General features: G+C 31.2%; 1 protein-coding gene across 1 annotated transcript in view; it reads left to right on the forward strand.

Moving 5' to 3' along the window:
* The first annotated feature begins 13,280 nt into the window (after positions 1–13,280).
* Positions 13,281–27,189, forward strand: part of LOC145246761 (kelch-like protein 6) — a 44,338-nt gene continuing 30,429 nt past the window's right edge. Inside the window, exon 1 of the mRNA XM_080108533.1 lies at positions 13,281–13,510. The gene's annotated coding sequence lies outside the window, so the exon portion shown is untranslated. The remainder of the gene's footprint in view (positions 13,511–27,189) is intronic.

The following is a 27,189-nucleotide window of genomic DNA, read 5'->3' on the forward strand; positions in this document are numbered from 1 at the left end:
TTTTATTTCTCATTTCCGGCCAGGAGACCATAGAGCAAACTGACTTATCAATCAGCAGCGTTTCTTTCAACCCTCAAACATCTCTCTTGCTTTGCAATCTTACTGCTGAGTCTATGAACTGTGTAGTTGACAATACCACCAGAATCCAATATAGCTTCAACCACACACACGTGAACTTAACACACATGCCACATACACACACACACATGCCTACATACACACACACATATAAGGTACAACTTCAGCAGCTATGTGCATAAACACATTCTTATGTATGAACTCTCTTCTTTTCCTTACAAACAGGACATTCATCCTATCCTTCATAAATGTAGTCTTTTTTCTTCCCTATTTACCTAAACTTTCTAACCTTTTAGCTTTATCCATACTCATGAAAGTATTCATTTAATAACACAATTCTTTTTCATCCCGTTTGCATTCACAAACTATCAGGGAGACCTGACGTTTCCCAGGATTTAATAAGGATCAACGAATGTTTCATACTCACATATTTTATTGTCATCGAAATTGGTGAAATCGCCAATTTTTCATTCAAATCGATGATTGCTATCTCCACTTGGGGACCCATCACGGTGCACCGGGAGGAAGCTTCACATTCCTTCTCACACTGACTTATTCCATAATATATTGCACTGTAGAGAACTTACTATTGATTTTATAAAATTATTTTGATACATAATGGCTAGAATCAAAGTTTAAAATGCAAAAGTCAATGCTTCAATTGTGCTCTAAACAGAAACATTCACTTCGAATTCACCCCTGTAAAATAAAAGAACCTACTGTTGATTTTATATACCGGACACATTTTTTTCTGTGGTGATAAAACTTTTTAAATGCCCTTGTGATATTAGACTGTGTAAAAGTGGTAACTTTGGTCCAAATCGGCTGATCCATCTTTAATTTTTTTTTTTTTTGATTATCGATTTTCGATAATTATCGGATGCATTCTGGCACAAAACCTATCTAAGAACACTCCCAAATACATAAAGTGTGAAATTAAAAAAAAAATAGGCCCAGCTATTTTGGAGTCCACAGACAACGAACTCACAGACAAAGTTCGTTTTATATAATAGTAGGGACCAACAAAGATGATTTACTAAAGTTGTTTTAAACAAATAAAAGTTTGTCTTTCTATTTTATGTATGCACTTAATAGTTTCTGATACGTTCACTTTTGGTATTACTTTCATTGCTTCCTCTAATTTTTCAGTATTTTAACTTTCCATTTTTTTTCTTATTTACTTCTCTCTGTCTTTATTTCCTTCTTTATTCTTGAATAATTCAATTCAGTATTTGTTAATCTTCTGGATAAATGCATCAACGTATGCTCTTCTTTGTGATAATATTCCAGATATCAAATTACTTCTTTAGTTAATGTAACTTGCAATAAAAAATGTTCACAATTGATTACTTTGTCATCATTAATTTTAATCTAGTAAGTTTTGAAAACGGTTCAGTCAGGTTTGCATATTTGATAAATATCACCTATAAAAATTTATTGACCTCCTCCACCCCCCAAAAATCTAGTTCACTTTATTTGTACTTATAGATATTATTAGTATTTTGTGATCCCCAACAAAACGAGGGTGGACCTGTAAATTCACACTCGTCCATTCGTCCGTTTGTCTGTCTGCACTTTTCTCAATAACTACGCGTTGGAATTTTTTAAAATTTTGCACAAATATTAAACATGATATGAATAAAAAAGTAACAGAACGGATATTCCAAGCAAACTCCGGTTGTCCGCCTTTGGGTTAAAATGGCTAAAATTGACACTTTTGTGCTTATTAAAAAAAAAAAATTGATGCCTTGAGTTTTTATAAAACTTTCTGAAAAGTTGTGTTAGGGAGAGGTGTCTGGTCGATCAAAAACTTTGTGTTTGGGAGTGTTCTTAGATAGGTTTTGTACCAGAATGCCTCCGATAATTATCGAAAATCGATGATCAAAAAAAAAAATTAAAGATGAACTGCACGCCTGTGGAACTCTGTTCCGTCTGCCTGCTTCCCACCAGACTACAACTTGGATGTGTTCAAGTCCAACGTTAACAAATTTCTAATGAACCGCCCCCTTAAGTAAACACTTCATCAAATCTCCACACTAACATAATGTACTTGCAATAACCCTTATCCCTGAGTGGCTTCCGGGCCTTGATAAGTGGTGATCACTGTGTAAAAAAAAAAAAAAGAATACAATAAGTCAATCTCAGAAAAGGTGACTTATAATAGTGTTATGGAGTTGTGTCCGGGCGGTCAAAGAACACAATAAGTCAATCTCAGGGAAGATGACCTATAATAGTGTTATGGAGCTGTATCCGGGTGATCAAAAGAACACAATGGGAAATCCCGGGATTTAAAATGACCTATATCCATGATGTCAATCAGCCAGGAAAGCTAACCGATATTAAATGGGTCAGACCAAAAGCAGCAAAAAGTACAATAAACAAAAGCTAGCGAAAATAAGGTAAACAGGTCAATCAGCAGGAACTATGACCCAGAGAGTTGCAAAACAATAAAACAAGCTGGCGAGAAAAAGGTCAACAGATCAAAGTGATATAAATAAAAAGAGCAGAGAGAAAACAGAGTCGAGCAGACACAAAGCAAAAATACAAATTGAGACAGAATTCTGCGACCCACCCTCATCCTAATCTGATGATGATAGTTATCAGTGTTACATTTGAAGTGTAAATTGTAAATAAACACATCTGCATTATAAACAATAAGTGTCTCGAATCCATTTCAAAACGAAATAACTTTTCGTTTATACAACCAAGACGATCATAACACTAACTGATTTCCATATAATTTTGTTTGTCCATACTTCACGATAACTCTTAGGTGTGCCCAGGGACTCTTTTAGGGCTAATCAAAACACTCCATTTTGGGGACTATTTTACCATATTTGTCCAAAATTTTCTGTGTATGTCTCTTTAGCAGTTTTGCATGGTGCTGAACTCAAATTTAAATATGTAAAAGCTTTGAGGACTTTTGGGGCCAAATTGAGGAGGGCAAATAATGGACTTAGTCATTTCTTTTTTTTTTTTTGCATATGCAGAACTCAAATTTACATATGTTAAGGCCTAAAACCGCACCGTTTGTTCATTTTCACCAGGATTTGACATCCCCTGGGAACTTCTGGGGCTAAATGGGGGGAGGAGACAAATACTGAGCCTTTTTTTTTATCCCTCTTTCACTGTGAACTTACGGTGGACCATGCATACTTCACTTGTTCTATTTAGGCTTTAGCTGATAATATACCTTCTGTTGAAATGGAATAATTTGACTATCATCGTTTATTCATTCCTATTCATTTATTGTCCTACCAGCGTGGCTTAATTTATTCAACATAATGTCGGCTTTCTTTTTGTTAATTTGTGGAGATATTAGCAAATTTAATTTTTGTAAAACATAAAAGAAAAAATGTCAGAATACAACACAATAAGAAGATAAAAACCCATCCCCCCCCCAAACAGTTGTATTAACAATAAACGATTTATTAATTATCAACATGAATATTTGTATGATTACTAAACAATAGTCTCTTCCAGGTTTTGGTCCCCCCCTCCCCCGCGGCAAAAGGAGGATGAACCTGTAAATTCACCCTTGTCCGTTTGTCCGTTCGTCTGTCCGCACTTTTCTCAATAACTGCGCCTTGGAATTTTTTGAAAATTTGCACTAACATTATACAGGATATGAGTAAAAAAAGTAACAGAACGGATTTTCCGGGAAAACACCAGTTGCCCCCCTCCCCCCTAGGGTGCCCTTTTGGTTAAAATGGCTAAAATTGACACTTTTGTGCTTATTAAAAATATTAACTTTTGGAGCTAAATTGGGGGGAGGGGTGCAAATGATAGACTTCATCATTTCGTTTTTTTGCATGGTGGAGAACTCAAATTTATATATGTTAAGGCCTAAAACTGCACCGTTTGTTCATTTTCACCAGGATTTGACGTCCTTTGGGAATTTTTAAGGCTAAATGGGGAGGGGGTGCAGGCAAATGCTGAATTTGGTCATATTTTTATGCCTCGTTCACTGTGTACTCACGGGGGACCATGCATACTTCACTCGTTTTTTTTAATAAAATTTGTCTTTCACTGTTTAAATAATATGTCTCTTAACAGTGAGAACTTGCTGCTTTGTGTTAGAGTGCATACGTGTATGTATTTGCATGCGTGTGTGTAAGTTGAGAATTGATCCATCTCTTTACCACATATAGGTATTTGTGCGTATGTATGTGTGGTCGACCTGCAATTTACAAAGAAAGAAAAGTGTGTTTGCTTAGATGTATCCAGCATCGGTGACAAAAGGGAAAATGATATTTGAGTTTTATCTGAAATAGTAACAGGTAGGTCCCTCTAATTCATTGGAATAGAGAACCAAGGTTTTGTTGCCACTGTGCGATGATTTTTTCCAGAGATGCCCAAAAAGTAACGCCTCTTATTTGTTAATCCGCCCGAATGTATCAGAGGGGATTGTAAATGGCATCGTTATGATGACTGAATTTATGCATTCGCAAAATGAAAGTCTGATATCTCTGCTGCAGATATTGATGGTTTGAGACTCTAAGAGAGCAACCCCTGTCATGAACGTGTGCCAGAAGCAGAGATGCGTCATTAAATTTCTCCATGCAGAAAAAATTAAAATGATCACCATTCGCCAGCATCTGTTGAACGTTTACAAAGCCGGTGTAATTGATGTCAGCACAATTCAGAGCACTACTAGTTCATTGTAATATTTAGACAAGGAAGTTCTATTTTTGTACTCATTATTTTCAAAAGAGCACTTGTGACCGGTAAATCTTTCTTTAAAATTGTTATTTGTCATTCCTATGTAATATTTTTTTTCATTCGGATTTTCCTTAGTAGAAATAGTTGCTTGGTACACTACAGAAGTAATTTGACAATTTCCTTTAAGAGGGCATTTTGATTTAATTCTACAGTTACAACTTTCGGTAGCAATGGGTGTGCTATTTTTGTTTAATATTTTGTTATTATGTTTTTTAATTATTTTTTCAAGGTTTTCATTACAGCTATAACTAAGTTTTATTGTATTTTTATTGAAAATTTTATGTAGTATGTTATTAATAGGGAAGTGCTTTTTAATTAAGTTTAAGAATTTCATTCCTAGATTTGTTTTAAGTTTCAGATTAAAAGGGGGATTGTACCACAGGATTTTTCTCTTACGGTTTCTATTTGTATTTGTGTTTGGGTGTGTTGGTTCTATGAACTCAATTTGGGTGTTTTTGTATCCACTATCCTTAAGGGCCCTGTTATAGAAATATTTATGTTTATTAAATGTTTCAAGATTGGAAGAATTGTCACTGATTCTTTTACTAATGGATTTGGGGATATGCCTAATGATAGATTTTGGGTGATTTGATAGGGGGTGTACATAAATTGGGTTTGAGTTTTCCTTCCTATATGGTTGGTAGATGCCTTTCCTCAAATCAAAGTTCACATCCAAAAAATTTACAGTTTTAACATCTGATATAATATCCACTTTTAATTTAATTCTACGGAATTCATTTAAGATAATCTTTTTGGTTCTTTCACATTTAGGGCCGTTGGAATCCATTTTTAATTTGGGTAATATCTACCTGTGCGTCGCTATTTTTGAAGTATTTCGTTGATTTAATTACTTCTTTTGCCTGAATATATTTATAGGTAAGTGTACTTGTATCTGTGTTATTAGTAATCTGGTATTGAATGTATTATTTTGTGATTTAATATGACTTTATATCTATACTTAAATAGCTTAAACTTCAAACTTAATAGTATAGTTACACCTTTACTTATGTGCATGTATATGTATATATATATATATATATATATATGTATATATATATATGTGTGTGTATGTGTGTGTATATTTGGGTATATATATGTGTGTGTGTGTATATATATATATATTTGTATTGTATTCTTTTTATATACATAAATATTAGTAGTTTTTTATTTATAATTATTGGACCTATTTAATTTATTTAATCCCCTCTTATGGCTAAATATGTTATATTAAAAAGATAATAAATATTAATTTTATTCTGTTTTTATTATTATTATTATTATTATTATTATTATTATCATTACTATTATGTTTATTGTTATTAATAATAATTTTAATATTGTTTTATCATTATTTTCTTCTTTTATTCATATATTTATCTAATAAAAACGCGAAAACTTTAAACTTATATCATTTAGCATAAAGGGCCTAATTAATGGTAGACGTATGTTTGAATTGCGTTGATTTTACTCGTGGACGTATGTAAGAGGATAAATATGCCAGCCGAATACATTCACTGCCTTTTTTGACACGTTCATTTCTGACGCTTGGATTGTATCTTCTGTTTGTATTTGTAATAATATGTTTCATTACTGAATTGTATAATTGTTCATAAATTGGTTGACACGCAGATTTTTTCTTTTCTTTTTTCTTTTTCTTTTTCTATATACTGTCAAATTCTTACTTTCTCTCTTTCTCTATTTAACTAGATCTCATTATTCTTTCCTTTTCCTTCTAGTTCTTATTCTCTTTATTATAACCATTTATTTCTTTTTTCTTTTCTTCTCCATATCATATATATATATATGTATGTGTATATGTGTATATATATATATATATATATATATATGTATGTATGTGTGTATATGTATATATATATATATATATATTTTCTCTCTTCTTTTTCTCTCTATTTTGTTTTCTCTATATTTTCTTTCTCTATTTCTGTCTCTATTCCTTTTTTTTCTCTTCTCAATCACTCTCTCCCCATTGTAATCTTTTAACTTTATTTAAATTGCCTCTCCCTTTTTACTTTTTTATTTAATTAAAGTCCTGTGTTTTAAGTTTTTTAACTCCAACTTCTAAAGAGTTCTTACCTAAAATAAAAATCCATTATTCATTGAACTTTTGAATAGTCAAGTCGCTGCCTGATGATATCTGTTGTTTGATTGAAACAAGTGGCTATTTGTAGCAGCGGGATGTGAGCATGTTTATATAACAATAAACAAGTATTATATATATATATATATATATGCATATATATATATATATATATATATATGCATATATATATATATATATATATATATATGCATATATATATATATATATATGCATATATATATATATATATATATATGCATATATATATATATATATATATGCATATATATATATATATATATATATGCATATATATATATATATATATATGCATATATATATATATATATATATGCATATATATGCATATATATATATATGCATATATATATATATATATATATATGCATATATATATATATATATATATATATATATGCATATATATGCATATATATATATATATGCATATATATATATATATATATATATATGCATATATATATATATATATATATATATATATATATGCATATATATGCATATATATATATATATGCATATATATGCATATATATATATATATATATATATGCATATATATATATATATATGCATATATATATATATATATGCATATATATATATATATATATGCATATATATATATATATATATATATATGCATATATATATATATATATATATGCATATATATATATATATATATATGCATATATATATATATATATGCATATATATATATATATATATATGCATATATATATATATATATATATGCATATATATATATATATATATATGCATATATATATATATATATGCATATATATATATATATATATATGCATATATATATATATATATATATGCATATATATATATATATATGCATATATATATATATATATATATGCATATATATATATATATATGCATATATATATATATATATATATGCATATATATATATATATATATATATATATGCATGTATATATATATATATATATATATGCATATATATATATATATATATATATATGCATATATATATATATATATATATATATATATGCATATATATATATATATGCATATATATATATATATATGCATATATATATATATATGCATATATATATATATATATGCATATATATATATATATGCATATATATATATATGCATATATATATATATATATGCATATATATATATATATATATATATATATGCATATATATATATATATATATATATGCATATATATATATGCATATATATATATATATATATATATGCATATATATATATATATATATATATATATATGCATATATATATATATATATATATGCATATATATATATATATATATGCATATATATATATATATATATATATATGCATATATATATATATATATATATATATGCATATATATATATATATATATATGCATATATATATATATATATATATATATATGCATATATATATATATATATGCATATATATATATATATGCATATATATATATATATATATATGCATATATATATATATATATGCATATATATATATATATATATGCATATATATATATATATATGCATATATATATATATATATATGCATATATATATATATATATATGCATATATATATATATATGCATATATATATATATATATGCATATATATATATATATATGCATATATATATATATATATATGCATATATATATATATATATATGCATATATATATATATATATATATATATGCATATATATATATATATATATATATATATATGCATATATATATATATATATATGCATATATATATATATATATATATATATGCATATATATATATATATATATATATGCATATATATATATATATATGCATATATATATATATATATATGCATATATATATATATATATATGCATATATATATATATATGCATATATATATATATATATGCATATATATATATATATATATATGCATATATATATATATATATGCATATATATATATATATATATGCATATATATATATATATATATGCATATATATATATATATATGCATATATATATATATATATATGCATATATATATATGCATATATATATATATATATATATATGCATATATATATATATATATATGCATATATATATATATATATGCATATATATATATATATATATATATGCATATATATATATATATATATATGCATATATATATATATGCATATATATATATATATATGCATATATATATATATGCATATATATATATATGCATATATATATATATATATGCATATATATATATATGCATATATATATATATATATATATATATATGCATATATATATATATATATGCATATATATATATATATATATGCATATATATATATATATATATGCATATATATATATATATATATATATATGCATATATATATATATATATATGCATATATATATATATATATGCATATATATATATATATATATATATGCATATATATATGCATATATATATATATATATATACATATATGCATATATATATATATATATGCATATATATATATATATATATATATGCATATATATATATATATATATATGCATATATATATATATATATATATATATGCATATATATATATATATATGCATATATATATATATATATATATATGCATATATATATATATATGCATATATATATATATGCATATATATATATATGCATATATATATATATATATGCATATATATATATATATATATATATATGCATATATATATATATATGCATATATATATATATATATATATATATATATATGCATATATATATGCATATATATATATATATATATATATATGCATATATATATATATATATATATATGCATATATATATATATATATATATATATGCATATATATATATATATATATATATATGCATATATATATATATATATATATATATATATGCATATATATATATATATATATATATATATATATGCATATATATATATATATATATATATATATATATATATATATATATATATATATATATATATATAACAATAAAGAAATAATAATCTGGAGCCAAAGCATGAGAACAACACAAATTAATTAATTAAATAATGATATTTAATATAAGCTGGAGCATATGAATTAAAATCAGTCGCCCAGAATACTACGAATATCTAATCAGCTCAATATGAAAGTGATATTTGTTAGCATTTAGTAAGAAAGCAGAGAACTGAACGATGGGGCGAATGAGACAGCGACTTATTCAGAAGAGTGCCAAGCCTGTAATCGTTATATCTGCTCTCAGCCAAACAGAGATGAATATTATTTGCTGTACTATAACATCTGCCTTGTTTAGTTGTGTGTGTGCATTTGTTGTATATTTTATCTTTGATTTAAAGCATACTAACCTGGTTGCTCATGTGTTGAGCAAAAAAAAAAAAGTGGTAGTCGGCAGGCAGGCTTGAACCCGTATCGTGAAGGAGGAAAAGAATGTGCAAAAAAAAAAACGTGACGCGTTAGCTGTTGCGTCCATCGCAGAACCGGAAGTGATGTAGGTTTAAATTAAGGCTAGTCAATCGAAAAGAAGTGATGACTTTCGAAAATATTGGTAAAAAAAGCGACTCCTCTCTGTAGAAAAGTGCCCAGTTGAGGGTGAAGGAATCAATGTTTTTAGCCAAATATTCGATATTTGTCAACCAAAGGGTTGAGCTTCAAAACGATACCAATCTCGTTAAATCCGTCGCCTCTGACAAATGTTTTATACATACATACATACATTTAAACAGACAGGTGAGACTTATATATTAGACTAGCTGGGTGTTTGGAGGTGTGTGTTAAAAAATAACGTTGGCTGGGCGTTTGGAGGTGTAAAAGAAAAAAAGGTTTTAGTAGGAAGGAAGGATTGAACCCTGAAGCCTTGACGCGAAGGTGGAAATGAAAGGGGAAAATAGCTAGACACCTAACCACCTTGGCCACGAGGGAAGAGGAATTGATAAGTGTGTTAAAATAAGGTTCAGAAAGTAAAATATACAGATGCGAGGAAGTGGTGTGACTTAGTTATGCGCTCCAGTTACTGTTTCCCCCGCTTTTCGCTTTTAAAAGTCGGGCAAATTAAATAGAAAGGTGACCGCTGTTGTTATTTCATAGATATTATCCTTTAGACGTGATATAAAAAGTTTTAAGAATGAGCCCCCCCTCCCCCAAGAAGGCCTCAGAAACCAGCCTTTTACAGACTTACACAAAAAGCGAACAAAGACCATAGTGAATGACAATGGTACAGCATTCACAGGTTACGAATTTAAAGAATTCTGCAACTCACTGGATATGCAGCACATCACGACGCCTATTTACCATCCTAGGTCGAATGGGTTAGCAGAGAAATTTATGGACACGTTTAAGCGGGCATGAAACATAAACATTGGCATAGATACAAACATTTCTAGCGATCTACAGAGAAACCCCAAATCCAAACAATGATGTAAATTCATCGCCTGCAGAACTTATGTTCGCTAGAAAAATTAGATCCAGTTTTGATAGACTCCTACTGGATAAAAAGAAAGTTGCTAGAAAAGAAAACTTTAATGTAAAGTGCTATTACCCAAGAGATAAAGTTTGTTTTAAAAATTTTCAAAATGGGAAAAATCATTTGGTGGACGGTATCATTAAGAAAAGAATTGGGAACATGGTCTATACTATTCAAGGCCCATGTTTTGTCTGTAAAAGACATATTAATCAAATCCGTTCCAGAATTTCGGAAAATACAGAGGAAATTCCAATGGAAACGTTGTGACACATTTGACATTCCAAGACCAGTGTGTATACATGGACCCATGAATGTATCCTCTGAGCTGGACAGAATTCTTTATCGCAGGAAACTCTGACCAAAAGGAAAAGCACACGTAAAAGGAAAGTCGTCAGGTGTTTAAGCCCTGATCCTAAATGGAAGCGGTATTAAAGCTAAAATCGGGAAGATTTCAGCTTTAGGAGGAGGTGTTATAAGGAACATAACCACGTATCGAACCGGATACGAAACAGAATATAAAAGAGCTACCATTTTAAGGTAGGGGCGTCTTGTCTTGTTTGCAGTCTAGTCTTACATTTTAGTCTTGCAGTCTTGCCTTGCAGCCTTGCGTCTCTACAAGTGTACTCCGGTTAACCAAGCTTCCCAGGGACGAGCTTTCAGCTCTCACACGCTAAGTTCCTTTCTCTTTACCTTCATTTACATTTATCTAACTTCAAAAGCAAGTAGCCATTTTGTATTTGTATTATTGCGAAGCACTAATAAACCTTCTTTTTGTTACGCATCCCACTTGGTATATTTTGTCATATTATTACATACCGTTGAAACAGGATATAGCAGTTATCTTGCAAGATATTGAGATCAAATGGTAGACGCTCCCAGCATACTCGTCCAAATAGCATCCTGTATGTTTTCAACAGTTGTGTATCTTTATCTTGGTGAACCAACCAGTGGAGACAAGGTTACTAAACACTTTGGCTTTTGCAAAGGCCAGGTTTGGTTCTTCCACTGCGTGTATTTTATGTAGATATCTCTTGAGGCTGGCATTAAGTTTCTGCGGATAAATGCATATTCAGAGAGACCTGTCTTTCTTCTTGATGCATGTCAAACTATAGCATCCGTCTGTGCGTTCCTTAACATTTAACTTAAATGTATGAGCATTTGTAAAAAAAAAAAAAAAAAAAAAAAAAGATACACTTCTGCAGATTATGGACCATGTTGAAATAACAATGTTACGTAGACAGCCATTCTTAACATAGAAGAGGAGGTTGTTTACTATTCTATACTTTCACTTAACAAGTTTAATAAAACGAAACCACAAAATTCAATAAAAAACGTTTGATTTTCTTATGTGAATTATAATGGGGAACACTTTTTGCATTGTCACTGTCGTCCCATCTAAGAAATAGCGATTGGGAACTGAATATCAAGAACGAAAGTTGCACATAGCTAAAAATAATATAAGTTAACAATAATTACAAAAAAAAAAAAAAAAATTGAAGCAACAATTTACAAAAAATATAATGCAACCAAGTAAGTATATCAGTAGAAAAATGTTTTTTTTTCTATTTTCCATCATTAGTTGGTCTAATTTTGGGCGCTTGCATTTCGGCTTTTGTCGCAACTCCGTACTGGATTTAACGGAATCAAGCTTAGTAGCCCTAGGTATTGATCTATACAAGCACCATAAATTTTAAATCTCTCCCTGCTCACATGAGTCAAAAACATATGCGGAACTCTTTAGTTTACGGAGGTGGAAATCTCCGTTGAGAATAAGGCGGACGCTATGGCGACTTCTATTGTCAACTTAACGCTTAAAACGTAACATTTCTACAGATTATTGTAAATTCTATTCTTTTTCCTTATTTTACTGGCCAACTTATAAATTGGATATACCCTGATTGAAGTCTCCATGGGTGTGTGTTGGTCAACTTGCTACTCTTAGTAGCAGTTGACCACCACACTTGTCAAGGTAAGTCAGTGCACTTTATATATTAATAAAATTGAGTGATCACTTTACTCATGTATGTGCTTGTTTCTCGTATCTACTTGACTTGCATATTATTATTTTTTTATTTACTATCACTCATTTATTTATTGACATTAGAAATAACGTTATTATTTCAGCACGGTTCAATAAAGGCATAAGTATAACAAAAAAAAAAAAAAAAAAAAAAATTCCGCTTGGAAATTTGATAAGAATTTGGGAAGCCTTTAAACTGTCGAATAGAAAGTCGTTTAAACAGGCTTTAGATTGTTAGTCAAGCCACTTATTCAGACGAATCGTTCTATTTTATTTTTTTAGATTAAATTTTCAAGTTAAATTCAATTTTTACGCTATCTTTTGCTCAATTAGATTATTAAGATGAAAATACAGAATAGTTAAAGACCCCCGCCCCTTGAAGAATGGATAATATTATTCATTTCAGCACACTCGGTAAAGTAAGTACCAAAGATCGCAAGTTTTGGACTGTATTTACATCCAATAGAATGGAGTTTAAAACAATATTGCCTTCATAAAATTATTTATAGTTAACTTGCAGCCAATGCTATTAAGACTAAGCTCGGTAGTTCTACAGAATTTGAACCGAACCGTGTTATATTTTTTTTAAAATCTTAACCATAATTTAAATTTTAGGTTTAGTTCGGCAAAAATCGGTTTGGCTTGGTTTAAATTTTGTCGAAACGCACAAAGTTCATCTCCGTTAACAATTATAAGACATGGCTTGAGCATTTCTTCCCAAGAGTCCAGAGTTCACAGTCCTTGGCCTAACATTCACTGTCAATATAAATTTAAATAAATACATAGATACTAATCATATTTGCCACCCACTTATTAAAAAGTAGGTATTAGTGCACTTATTGATCCATGCTGAAATAATAACGTTATTATTTAAAAAAGCCATTCTTAACATGGCGAGGGTGTTTTGTACCTATTCTATACTTTAACCTTACAATTGAATAAAAAAAACATATAAAACTTTAAACTTGGAAATACGATTTAAAAAATAGCACGGATCAGTAAGTACACTAGCACTAAAAAGTATAAGGGTGGACACGTTGAAGATTGGAGCGGGTAGTTGAAACTAAACAGAATTGATCACCGAAGACGATGGCTGGCACTAGTGCAGTTGCAGTTTAACATCCACAAACAAATTTTCATTTTAGGAGAGTTTCATCCGTGTAATGTAAGAATTAACAAAACTCCCCTGCTTCATGTTAAGCATGGCTTTCAAAATTTGCTTGTAATGTTAAACTACACAATAAGAATTTTACATTGTTTTAATCAGCTGAGATGCAATGCATTATGCAACCCTTTGGTATTGCGTTCCACAAGCGGGTGGTTCTTGAAAAGAAATTTTGCTCATGGAAGCTCCAAGTAATTTTAGGTACACAGAGGAGAACATGGAAATTGACAGTGGTTGTTAGACGAGTTTTTGCTGTGAATATCTTACAAGTTGGGAGAAAGGACAAAGATTGGAGCTCCTTCTGGTACCTACCATGAAAACAGTCTTATTTCTGCTAGTATCCCTAATCTCGCTACCCCCCCCAAAAAAAAACCCCAAAGTATTTCATCCATGAATGAAATATTGTTTCCACAGCTTGTGAGCTTGACTGGTACCAATCGTTATACTCTCCCTCTGGAACAGCCCCTCCTCAATGTTTAGATCCCACACTCTCTGGTATTATTATACAAACACCGTGACAGCGTTAGGGTTAGGGTTTAGGGTTAGGGTTAATTCGCTGTCACGGTGTTTGTATAAATTTACCCACTCTCTACCAAGCTCCAGTCCCTAATTCTTTCATGTGCTTCAACAAACTTATATACTGCAGTAGTGACTGCACTGCTACCCCTTTTCTTTCTATAAGTAGATTTTCTACTCTTGTCGTTTCTTTAAATTCGTTCTTTGTTTCTCTGACTATCCCAGTATGCGGAAATTTAAATGTAATGCCAACAAACGTCTTGCCGCACAAGCACAACTAGCCAAGATCAAAGTGTAGTGCTGACACTTCAATTTCTTGTTCTCTCTCTCAGTAGAGGAGAAATCCTTCACGACTGAGACAATGTTTATTTTTGTGCCTTTGTACACGTTTAAAAATGACCCTGGTATCTAACTGTCCCGTGGGGAGGCATTGTAAGTAGGAACTTATCACAATAACCCCTTACATCTCGGTGACTATATGCCTTGTTTGTGGCCAATAAAAATTACAATTTTAATAGTTTTAAAACAATTTGCTTAAATTGATACTCTAGTCACCAAGCGAATTAGCTTTCAAGATCCGGTAAAGTTTACTTACTTTTCACCTTAAATGACGACTTTTACAGTTTTTCTGGGGTACTCTTACATAATTTGACCCGAATTCTCGTGAATTTCCGTCAAGCATGGATCGGGCGAGACCGGCAATTATCGGTATCAACCGAGCGTCGTAACAGACGCAGACTAATGAAAAAACAAAACAAACACACCGGAAAAATACAAATGCAAATAATCAAAAATGGCAACAACAACAAAAAAAAAACTACCTTGAAAAATTAAAATGTTTATTTCATTTTAGTATTTAATTTAAAAATTAAGGTGCTCATGCAATGAATGCACTTACTGATCCGTGCTATTGTTTTAAATCGTATTTCCAAGTTTAATTAAAGTTGAATGATTTTTTTTATTTTTATTTATTCAATTGTAAGGTGAAATTACAGAATAGGTACGAACACCCTCCCCATGTTAAAAATGGCTTTTAAAATAATAACGTTATTATTTCAGCACGGATCAATAAGTGTATGACCTCAATAACCTAAAAAATAAACGAGATATCGCATGTTGAAGTTAAGGGAAATTGAACTTTATTTACCAGTTTTCGCATCCTATACTAGATTAGTTTGGGATATCTGAAATAACAACGCTCAATGAGAACAGTAGTCCCCCCCCCCGCTCGCGCCCCCAATGTAAACAGTAAAATCTTCGAAAAATGTTAAATGGTGTTCTAATTGGTAAATGTCGGTGCGTTACTTTTTGAAAATTCTATGTTCCAGGACCCCCCCCCCAGATAACTTAACCCCCCCTCTCCCCAACTTGGAGTGCTTTCTTTTTATTTTATTTCTTTTTTTTTTTTTTTTTTTTTTTTTTTTTTTTACAAAGGCATCACCACATTATCAAGGCCCAGAGGCCACTCAAGGATAAGGGTTAAAGAGTGTACAGTAGAAGTTGGTCAATATAGTAATCATTAGTAATGAAAATTTGGTAAATTTAATAACTTATATGGAACGGCTCATCAAGAACTTATTTACCTTAGACTTGAACACAACCATATTGTAGTCAGCCGGAAAGCAGGAAAACGGAAGACAATTCCACAGGCGTGCAGTTCTAAGAAAGAAGCTTTGTTCATGGAATCTATGTTTAGGTTTAGGCACAGATAAAGAGTGGGGGAAATTATTGATAGTGTTTACAGCTAGACGAGTGTTTCTTGTGAAAGTTTGGCGAGGGGGGACCATAGATTGAAGCTCAGTTGAACACTTTCCATGAAAATAACGATACATCAGAGACAAACTCGCAACATCTCTTCTGTGAGATAGAGGTTGTAAGGAGGAGAAAAGGACATCTCCTACGAGGCTACGAAGTCTATTTTGAACTCTATCAAGGCAGGACAAGTCCTTTCTAGCAGCTCCTGCCCAGATGTGGCAACAGTATTCCATCCTTGGACGTACCTGGCTCTTATATAGATAGAGAATAGCATCAGCAGTGAGATATCTACTGGATCGATAGAAAGATCCCACCATTTTTCCAGCGGCCTTGGCAACAGATTTGATATACGTGTTCCATTTAAGATCAGGAGTAATGGTCAAGCCCAGAAGCTTGTCAAAACTTGAGGCCTCCTGAAGACGAGAGCCATTCATTTCAATTGATGACAAATGTGGATTAAAATGTTGATGATGTAAAGAGAGAAGCTTGGTTTTAGATGCATTAAAAGTAACCAGCCACTCCTTTCCCCATTGTACTACATGCTCAAGATCAGAGGAGAGAGAATTGGAGAGTACTTGCTCGTTTACTGTCTTAGATGTGGTACCATAAATGGTAGTGTCGTCAGCATAAATGTCTACAAATGATGTAAGGATATGATTTGGAAGATCATTAATGTAGATCAGGAAAAGAGTTGGGCCCAGGATGGATCCCTGAGGGACACCGGCATTAATACTGAGAGCTTCTGATTTTTGCCCCTCAACTACTACTCTTATGAACCTATCAGAAAGAAATGATTTAATAATTGAGAAGACTTTTCCAGCTATACCATAGCTAGCGATCTTATGAAGTAAACCTTTATGCCATACCCTATCAAAGGCTTTAGATATGTCAAGAGCAATTGCCCTAGAAAGATTGCCACCGTCGAGAGATTTGCTAATCCTATGCGATATAACTGTAAGGACATCTGCTGTAGATCTAGCAGAACGGAAACCATATTGAGTGTCACTAAGAAGGTTATTTTTGTTGAGATGTTTGATTACTTCTGTATTTAACACAGATTCTAGCAACTTACTCATGACGCACAGGAGACTTATTGGCCTGTACTGAGAGGGGGATGAGCGATCACCTGAATTCTTAAATACAGGGCATACTGATGAGATTTTCCAGGGAGATGGGAAACTATTCTCCTTAAGACAACGTTTAAACAGTTTTGTAAGTATGGGCGCTAGTTCAGGTTGAAGTTTTTTGAGTACTATAATTGGAATACCATCAGGGCCAGTTGCTTTACTGGAATCAAGGTTTTTGATTAGCTTGGCAACATCACGTACAGATATACGTATATCACATAGCGTGTTTTCTGATACAGGAGGAAATATTGGGGGTTGGCGGTCTTGGTCGCAAAGGGTAGAATTAGCTGCAAAGTTCTTGACAAAGAGTTTGGCTTTGTCTGATGCTGACGAGATTACCTCAGGTCCATTGATAATAGTTGGGATGGAGCACACGCTTCTGTTCAGGATTCTGTTTGCTATTTGCCAAAACTGGTGGGAACCAAGCCGCTGCTCAGCTACTATTTTTTTTTTTCAGCTAATTTTAAATTTTCCACCCAAAAAATGCTAGAATGTAGTTTTGAAAATTATAAAATTCTATGTTCTGGAAAAAAAAAAAAAAAAAATCCCCCCCCCCCACGTAGTTTGCTTGGTGAAGCCGTCGTTTATGCTACAGCGAGCACGCGCGTAGTGTAAACGGAAGCTGCAAAATGGTGGAAAGTAGTTCGTAGGTTCAGGGGTTAATACCATGCAAACGCAAAATTTGCCCCAAGTTTGACTATCAGATTCGTTGTCAGCGACCTTAATTACTTATATAAAACAAATTAGAGTGGTCAGTGTTCTGTTGTAGCGGATCTGGATATTTACCTTTTTTTATTTAAAAAGATTTTTTGCAAAATATTTATCAGCAGTTTTTTTGTTTTTTTTTTCTCCAAGAAAAGATTTTTTAACTGTATAATTGTTAGGTGTAATTACAAGTTTTTTTTTTTTTTTCTTTTTTGTAACCGTAGACTTTTGTTCAGTCAAGTTCTTTTTTGGTGGCACTGTCGATTTATACATTTCTATGAGAAACCATCCTTTACACACGTAATTTTTTGGGACAGCAATTTCTTCTCCTGACGATATGAAATTGTCTGCATCGATGTTTTCATTTCTTTTTCTAACATGTATACTATATTCTCAGACAGCTTTTCGACTCTCAGATTTTGGGTCTCCGTATATTCCGTATTTCCAAAAGTATAGTTTGTTGTGGTTTTGTGAACGGCAAACACACTCGGTTTTGTGTCTATCAGCTATTTTTTGTGCAAACAAGGTTTTTTTTTTTTTTTTTTTTTTTAAATTTAATTCAATATCTTAGGATTTTACTTTATTAATTATCTTTGAAATAGACACAGAAAACTAATATTTATCTCTAAAAGGATTTTTACAATGAATTTATTTAACTTAAAAAATTTAGCTGAATTGGTTAGCTCGCCGTGAAAACATTTTTCATAACTTTTTTTTTTTTCACGTGTACAAGTATTTTTTCTTTTTCGTGGGACATTAAGTTTAATCCTTAATCATTCAAATACAATCAAAATGTATTTGGAAACCTACAAAAAATTATGATAAATCGGCTTCAAAACTATGCCCCCCTATCCTTATTAGTTTATTTTTGCCCATACCTAATGTGTAGACTTATTTTATTACCTGTCATTTTTCTGTTTGGCGAGTTTGAAAATATTTGTTTATCAGCTTTTTTTTTTTTGATTTAGTCGCTTTCTTCCAATTCGAATGTCGTCTGCTTCCATTTAGATAGGGTTTTTTTTTTATTGGATAATCAAACTCCCAAAAATTCAATTAAAATAAAAAAAAAAATAACTAATCAGAAAATAGTCACCCAGCCCCCTTAATATCACCTTAAAAATTGCTAAAATCATCAGACCCCTCCCCCCCAAAAAAAACTAAATACATAAAATAAAAAGTCGAGTTAGCGTTTCAACATTTGAACAACACTCGGCTGACACCGATAATTGCCGGTCTCGCCCGATCCATGCTTGACGGGAATTCACGAGAATTCGGACCAAATTATGCAAGAGTACCGTTTTGGGATATGCTGAAAACGAATATCACATTTAAATTTGCCGCAAACAAGTAGTTTTTCCACATATTAAGCAATGTAATTCCTTATGTTATTACTTGTGGCCATTTTTGTAAGCGCAAGCGCGCGCATATTTTTGACGCGACTGGATACAGATCCTGTTTATCCAGTCATGTCTCTCGGAATGAGAGCATGTTACTCCCGTGAAGTAAATAAATTAAAGGGTTCCGTTCGAAATTCCGTCCTAAGTTCAACAAGATACAGCTTAAGGAAATCGGAAGTTACATCGATCGAAAACGTCGTGAAAATGACATTCAAGATGTGAACAGTAGTCCGACAAATAATACAACCCTCCCTGCCAAAACGGGGTACTTATGCACTTTTGTTACCGTGCTGAAATAATGTTATTTAGAAAGCCATTCTTAACATGGGGGTGTAACTAATTAATTTATCATCCTAACTTTTTTACCATTTAAAAGAAGCTTCAAATAAACTGCTAATATTTAAAAAAAATTTATAGCATACAAATATAATGAATATGCGAAACAAAATCGTGTTTACATTATTGACACTTTAAAAACAACGTTCTATGTAGTGACGTTTTTGAAGCCGTAAACATACCCATGTTTTAAAAATCTAGCAAAAATCAAATAATCGTCATATTTTCCTGAAATTTTCGATATTTATTCATTATTAAATAAACTTACATAATAAAACTAGGTTTCGTGAAATATATTAGAGAAAATTTTTAAAGGTGTTCTAACCCCCTCCCCCCCATTCATGTTACGAAAGCTAAGCAAAATAAATGTAGGTCGATAAAAATTTCAACATATAAAGCTGAAAAGATCAAATAATTAAAAACTAGTTATTTTCATATATTTATAACATCCCGTTATTTATTTCACTTGCCTTAAAGTTGTAAATAAAATTGGACATAAAATCATCTTAAAAAAGAAAAATAAAAAACACTTTCTTGATAATTTTTTTTCTCAGTAATATAATTATTTGAATTACTACAAAAAAACATAATTGTAAAAAATAATTATTTTAAAGCTTTAAATGATATTAAATTCAAGTATTATGCGAGATGAAGCTTAAACAAAGATGTTTTTTATAACAGGTTTCCAATAATAAAAAAATATATTCATATAATAGAATATACGACACTTAATATGATAAAAGTTGCAAATACAAAATCGACCTAAAAATTCGTTTGGATTTAATTATTTAAAATGATAGGTGATCTTTATTTCCTGGCGTTTTTTTTCCAAAGAAGTAAGTAGGCCTGTAAGCAACAGTTTAGATACATAAGTGTCAACAGAAGACGTTAAAATTAATTTTATTAACCCTCGTCTGTAGTTCGTTAAAAAAAATCTATTTGTTTTACAATGTAAATATGAAAATCCGATAGCGAAAAAAAAAAGTTATTTCCATTAACACAGCGCTAATGCTCATCCAAAGAAATTGACTCAGAAAATAGTAAACACACGAAATGATGACGTTGCTGTTGTGTAAAACGCTGGCATTTTACACACAGCTTTAGTGGTGCCTACTGTACTTTCACTTAAGTTAATATAAATAATATTATAAAACTTGAATTTAACTTGAAAATACTATTTTAAAAATAGCGCGGTAACAAAAGTGCATAAGCCCCCCCCCCCACTAAATATTGACTGATAAAAGGGATAGGCGTTTCCCCCCCCCCCCGACGATTATCATAGATTACAAACTTAAGTATCATATTAGCAGAAAAAAAAATTGATAAAAAATAAATTTAATGACTTTTAAGAAGGGGGTTCACTTTCTCGTTATAACGTTCTACTTCATTGCTACCTGACTTGCTGTCCATTTCTTTAACGACGTGTCACGCGATTAGAACGTTATAACGAGAAAATGAAACACCCTTAAGTCATTAAATTTCAAAATTTTTTCTGCTAATATGATATTTAAGCCTGTAATCTATGATAATCGTCGGAAAAAAAAAAGTGGAAAACACGCATTTTTAAGGGGTTGGTCAGTTGGGCACTCTCGTACAGGTACAGGTCTGCCAAGGGATAACAAAAAAATGTCAATTTCCTAATTTACAAGTATGCATCCCGGATATGTTGTTAAAGTTGTTTTATCGCTTCCCAAGTTTAATAACATCTCTGGATTTGGTGCTAATGCAGAGAGTGATCCGCGCTATTTTTTAAATCGTATTTCCACGTTTAATTAATTTTTTTTTTTTTTATTCAATTGTAAGGTTAAAGTACAGAATAGGTACAAAACACCCTTCCCTTCACATATGAAGAATGGCTTTTTAAATAATAACGTTATTATTTCAGCACGAATCAGTCTCTGCATGAGTACCCTGGATTTAAACTAAGAAATTACTAAAAAATTATTGCAAAGTTTTCAGTTAATTCCTGTTTCAGTCACGTAAATTTAGAATTGCTCAATTATCAGCAAACGGTGTTTAGTCAAACTTAGTTCCTGATATCAAACTGTATCCATAATTTAACATTTGGGGCATTTTTTTTTTTTTACTGTAGACAAATCGAAAAAAAAAAATGGTAAAAAAACGAATATATAACAAATGTTACCAAAGGCAGGATAAGTTACTCTTCTACTTAATAAGTTTATAGTGTTTACGGTTTTAAATTTATTTTAAAGTGTTTGAAACGCAAGTAGTGTTGAACGCTTAAGATAACCCAACAAAAAGATGCTGGATATGAGGCTGTCATCTTTAGAGTTTCGATAATCGCTGAAAACTTGAAAATAAAACAAAATACCGATAGAAACCCACTCCATAAATGTTCCCGTGGCATACAGGTAGGTAGAATAACTTATTCATCGTGTGGGCGTGTTATACTAATTAAGAAATGCTCAACTGAGCTAGTTTTGCTTCTGTGTACAAGAATTATGGTGAAAGAACTGACCTGCTCAATTATCGCTCTGTCAGTCTCCTCCTCTCCACTAAAATCTTTGAGTCATTCATTAATCAATTAGTCCACCAGCTTTTGTAAGGTGGTGGACTCCACCACCTTACAAAAGCTCATCTTTTCTCTGACCGACAGTGTGGATTAAAGCAATACTCTTCTACTGCAGATATTTTAACTTGTCTCTGACTGCATATACCATTCACTGGATAAGACTGCTGTAGCCTTGATATATCCAAAGTATGGCATGAAGGGTTCCTAATGAAAATTAAATCCTACAGTATTACTGGGCGAATGCTAAATGCAATTAGATCCTTAGACAAGAGGAAAATCCAGGTTGTCCTTGAGGGACGTACATCCAAACAGCATAATATTAATGCGGGAATGCCTCATGGGTTGAGGCTCTATTATTCCTCATATTCATAAACGACCTCCCTGATAACATTGTGTCTGAGATGGGTATATTTACTGATGATACAACGCTCTATAATAAGCATGAGTGAAAAGTGGATGTATGACAGAATCTTTAGAAAACTATCTCCAGTCCGTAGTGGAATGGGTCTGTAAATGGATGGTAACAAATGCTACTAAGACTGCTTTCCTTTAACAATTATCACAAGTCTTCTCAACCACCGATAACCATGGCTAATAACACCCTACCTGAGAGCTCTTCAAATTCCTAGTTTTAACATCCACAAGCAACATGAACAAACAAATACATCAAGGATATTGCAAAGGCTGCCACAAAGAAAGTAGGTTCCTTCTGCCACAAAAAAAAAAAAAATACTCGCATGTGAGAGTATGCCGTATGTCATTCGGCCATACATGGAATATTGTTGCTACGTATATGCTGGTGCATCTACCACTAGTCTCTCCCTCTTGGATAGTCCAAAGAAGGGTCTTCCTGCACTGCCAACGAAGTTCCAACCCCTACCCCATTAACCACGATGTTGCATTCCTTTGTTTTACAAATATTTTAATGGAATGTGCTCATCACACTTGTGTCCCCTTGACGTCCTAACCCCGAAAAACCTGTTTAGCAACAAAATCGCCCCCCTTCTCAGTAGTGGTGAGGCTACTGTCTCTACAGTGAAGGTAGTGGTCCCTAGATGCTGAAAAGCCTTCTACTCTAACAGTTTCTTCCCTCGGACTGTTAGATGTTGTCGAAAATTCTTTAACACCAAAGTAGTAGGTGTATCAGAATTTTTGTAGGAATTTTTGACACCCCTAACACGAAACTGCGAATAAAATATAAAAATCTCGTAATTTCTGTTAAAAGTGGGTTGTTTATTTTCTTTATGGATTATACTTCCAAAATAAACTATTAAAGTTGTTTTTAAAGCAATAGAATTTTTTTTTTAAACAGTAATGAATTTTCCGAACTCGATATTTTTCAATTTTTAAACTTTAAAAATCTATCAAAATTTTTCTATTAATTCTATTTTTACGATATTTTCAGGGTCAATGTGACATTTTATGTTCTTTCCAATAAACCAAATATAATATTTTAGACAAACGTTTTTTTTAATTCACGCCCCCCCCTATTTTCAAGTGTCTATTAAAAAGTAAATAATTAATTTACTCACCGAAAAGTAAATAATTAATTTACTCACAAATTGAAGAGAAAAGGTCAAATAATATATTCAAATTTAAAACAAAAAAAACGTAGTGTTTTTAGAATTTTACCTGTAAAGTTTGAAGTTTAAAACTTTTTTTTTAAACCACTTAAAAAAAAAAAAAAAAAATGGAACCTTGGTCTTTGCTCCTTTAATTGAAAAAAATTAGGGCTTGAATTACATTTTTCGATGAGTTATAAGCTTGGAAAGACAGGGGGTCGAATAATTCACGCCTCCCATTTTGAAATATCTATTAAAAAGTAAATAATTAATTTATGTACCAAAGTCTTATATATCACAAATTGAAGAGAAAAGGTCAATAAATAATATATTCAAATTTAAAACAAAAGTAGTTTTTTTTTTTTAAATTTTTTTTTATAGAAATTTACCTGTAAAGTCCGAAGTTTAAAACCTTAAAAAAAAAAAAACGTTTTTTTTTTTTTTTTTAATGAAACCTTGGTCCTTGCTCCTTTAATTGAAAAAAAAAAATTAGGACTTGAATTACATTTTTCGATGAGTTATAAGCTTGGAAAGATGGGGTGGAATTATTCACTATTTTCACGAAATTTCTGACACCCCTACCAAAGTAGTGGATAAAATCAGAATTGGGTCTGGTGTTAAGGTTGCGAAATATTCCTAAATCCCCTCCCCCCAAGTCTGTCAGGAGTCAAGAAGCACAAGACTATAAATCAGAAACCTTTGCGTCCGAACCTTAGTGCAGGTAACAAATTGAGGTTCTCTAGAAGTAACCGTCATTAGAACTTTTCAAAGAGCCACAGAAGGAGCACCTTACCCACCCCTCAAATAGCTCGGTGTCAGAAGTACACCGTTATTTTCAGGCGGACAAGACGCCCCAAACGGACCCACTCAAAGATCGCCGCTGGAAGCAAGCAATGCTCTTAAATAACAACCAACTGTTTACGCATGTAAATCATTTCTAGCCAGCAGCAAGTATCAACTAGAGCCAAAACGTCACCAGGTGTTGCAAAGTCAAAAGAGATTCCGACCCTTTCACCTCCACCTCTCTAGTCAAGGGAATTGTTTTAATTTTTCTCGCAACCTTAGGATTTCCTCTCAGTTACTTGCTTCCTCGACTGTACTGACTGATATGCAGAAGTTAAAATATGATGTAAACATCTCGCTACTCTAAACAATAAGTAGCCTCTTACGTCCAAGTGGCAATATGTCTTGTTTGTGATGAAAACTTCTACCTAAAAATAACACAGTCCGTCAACTTCATGTACCCAATTTAATTTTAAATAAGCTTAAAAAAATCGTTTCAGTTCCCTTATGTTATATATTTTTTTTTATTATATACCTTCTTTTTTTTCAATAAATATTCGATTAATACTAAACAGCAATCACGCATATTAACTGAGTGATAGACAGGAAGTAGATGGTTTCGGCGGATTTTACGTCCCTGCTGAAGAAAGTGCCACGAGTTAGGCCCCCCCCCCGTATAATAAGAATATCCGTTTATTCATTTTTATGAATGTTTCAACTTTACTATAGTGTGTCGTCCGACCTAATCGTGTATTTTCGAACAGACATTTTAGGAAAAAGCATAACGTCAAATCGTCATGTCATTATTATGTCATGTCGAAATTAGTATAGATTCCAAAAATTATGAAAAAGTAGATGTGCTAGAGCTTTACGGAAAAAAGCGTGCAGTATCGAGAAAAAGCAAAAAATAAAATTAAAAAAAAACAAACTATTCATTTTGCAGCCAACGACTCTGCACAAAAGCCTTTATAAACACGAGGTGAAAAAATTTGGAAATAACCTATTTAAAAAAAAAAAAATAAAATAAAAATAAATCCTCCACAATTACGTTCTGACATTTTTTTTTTTTTTTTTTTTGGTAGATCTGAAATTAAAATCAAGGGAAATAAGTCAGTTTTCATATAAAATTGGTTGCACAACTCTTCCACAATAAAACCTAAAATAAAATTCCATAATTCTTTTTTTTTTTTTTTTTACTTGTAATTATTTTTCTACTGGTTGATTTTCCGTAATTTTTGGAACTTATACTAATTTCGACATCACACGTAATTACGTAATGTTTTCACATGAAATGGGTTGGTTTAAGACATTACTAATCTGCACAAACACCTTTTTATTTATATTTTATTATCCTAACTTGAATTTTAAACTTAGCTTGACAAAATTTGATTTGGCTCGAATCAAATTCTGTAGAATCACCGTATCATGTTACGTATAGGCAAAATGGAAAATTCAATTTTGCAACTTTCTATTTTCGTTTTTAATCCGAATAAATTCCAAAGGGGGCGGGGGCTTTAATAACTATTGTGTACTTTTAACTTCAATTTCCATCGAAGTGCTTGATAATTAAAAATAAACTAAACTAATTTAGAAAGAGAAGAAAAAAAAAACACCCCGGGCAACACCGCCATTCTATGCTGTTCAAGGAAACTCGAGTTGGCGTTCCTTGCAAAATCAAATTGCAATCACATGATCTGCTGAAAATCGATTTATGGATTCACAGAGTAAATGAGGTTCTTTGTGTTGACG

The sequence above is a fragment of the Euprymna scolopes genome, chromosome 24 (genome assembly GCF_053919585.1).
Source record: "Euprymna scolopes isolate OS-2025 chromosome 24, ASM5391958v1, whole genome shotgun sequence".
NCBI classification, from domain to species: domain Eukaryota; kingdom Metazoa; phylum Mollusca; class Cephalopoda; order Sepiida; family Sepiolidae; genus Euprymna; species Euprymna scolopes.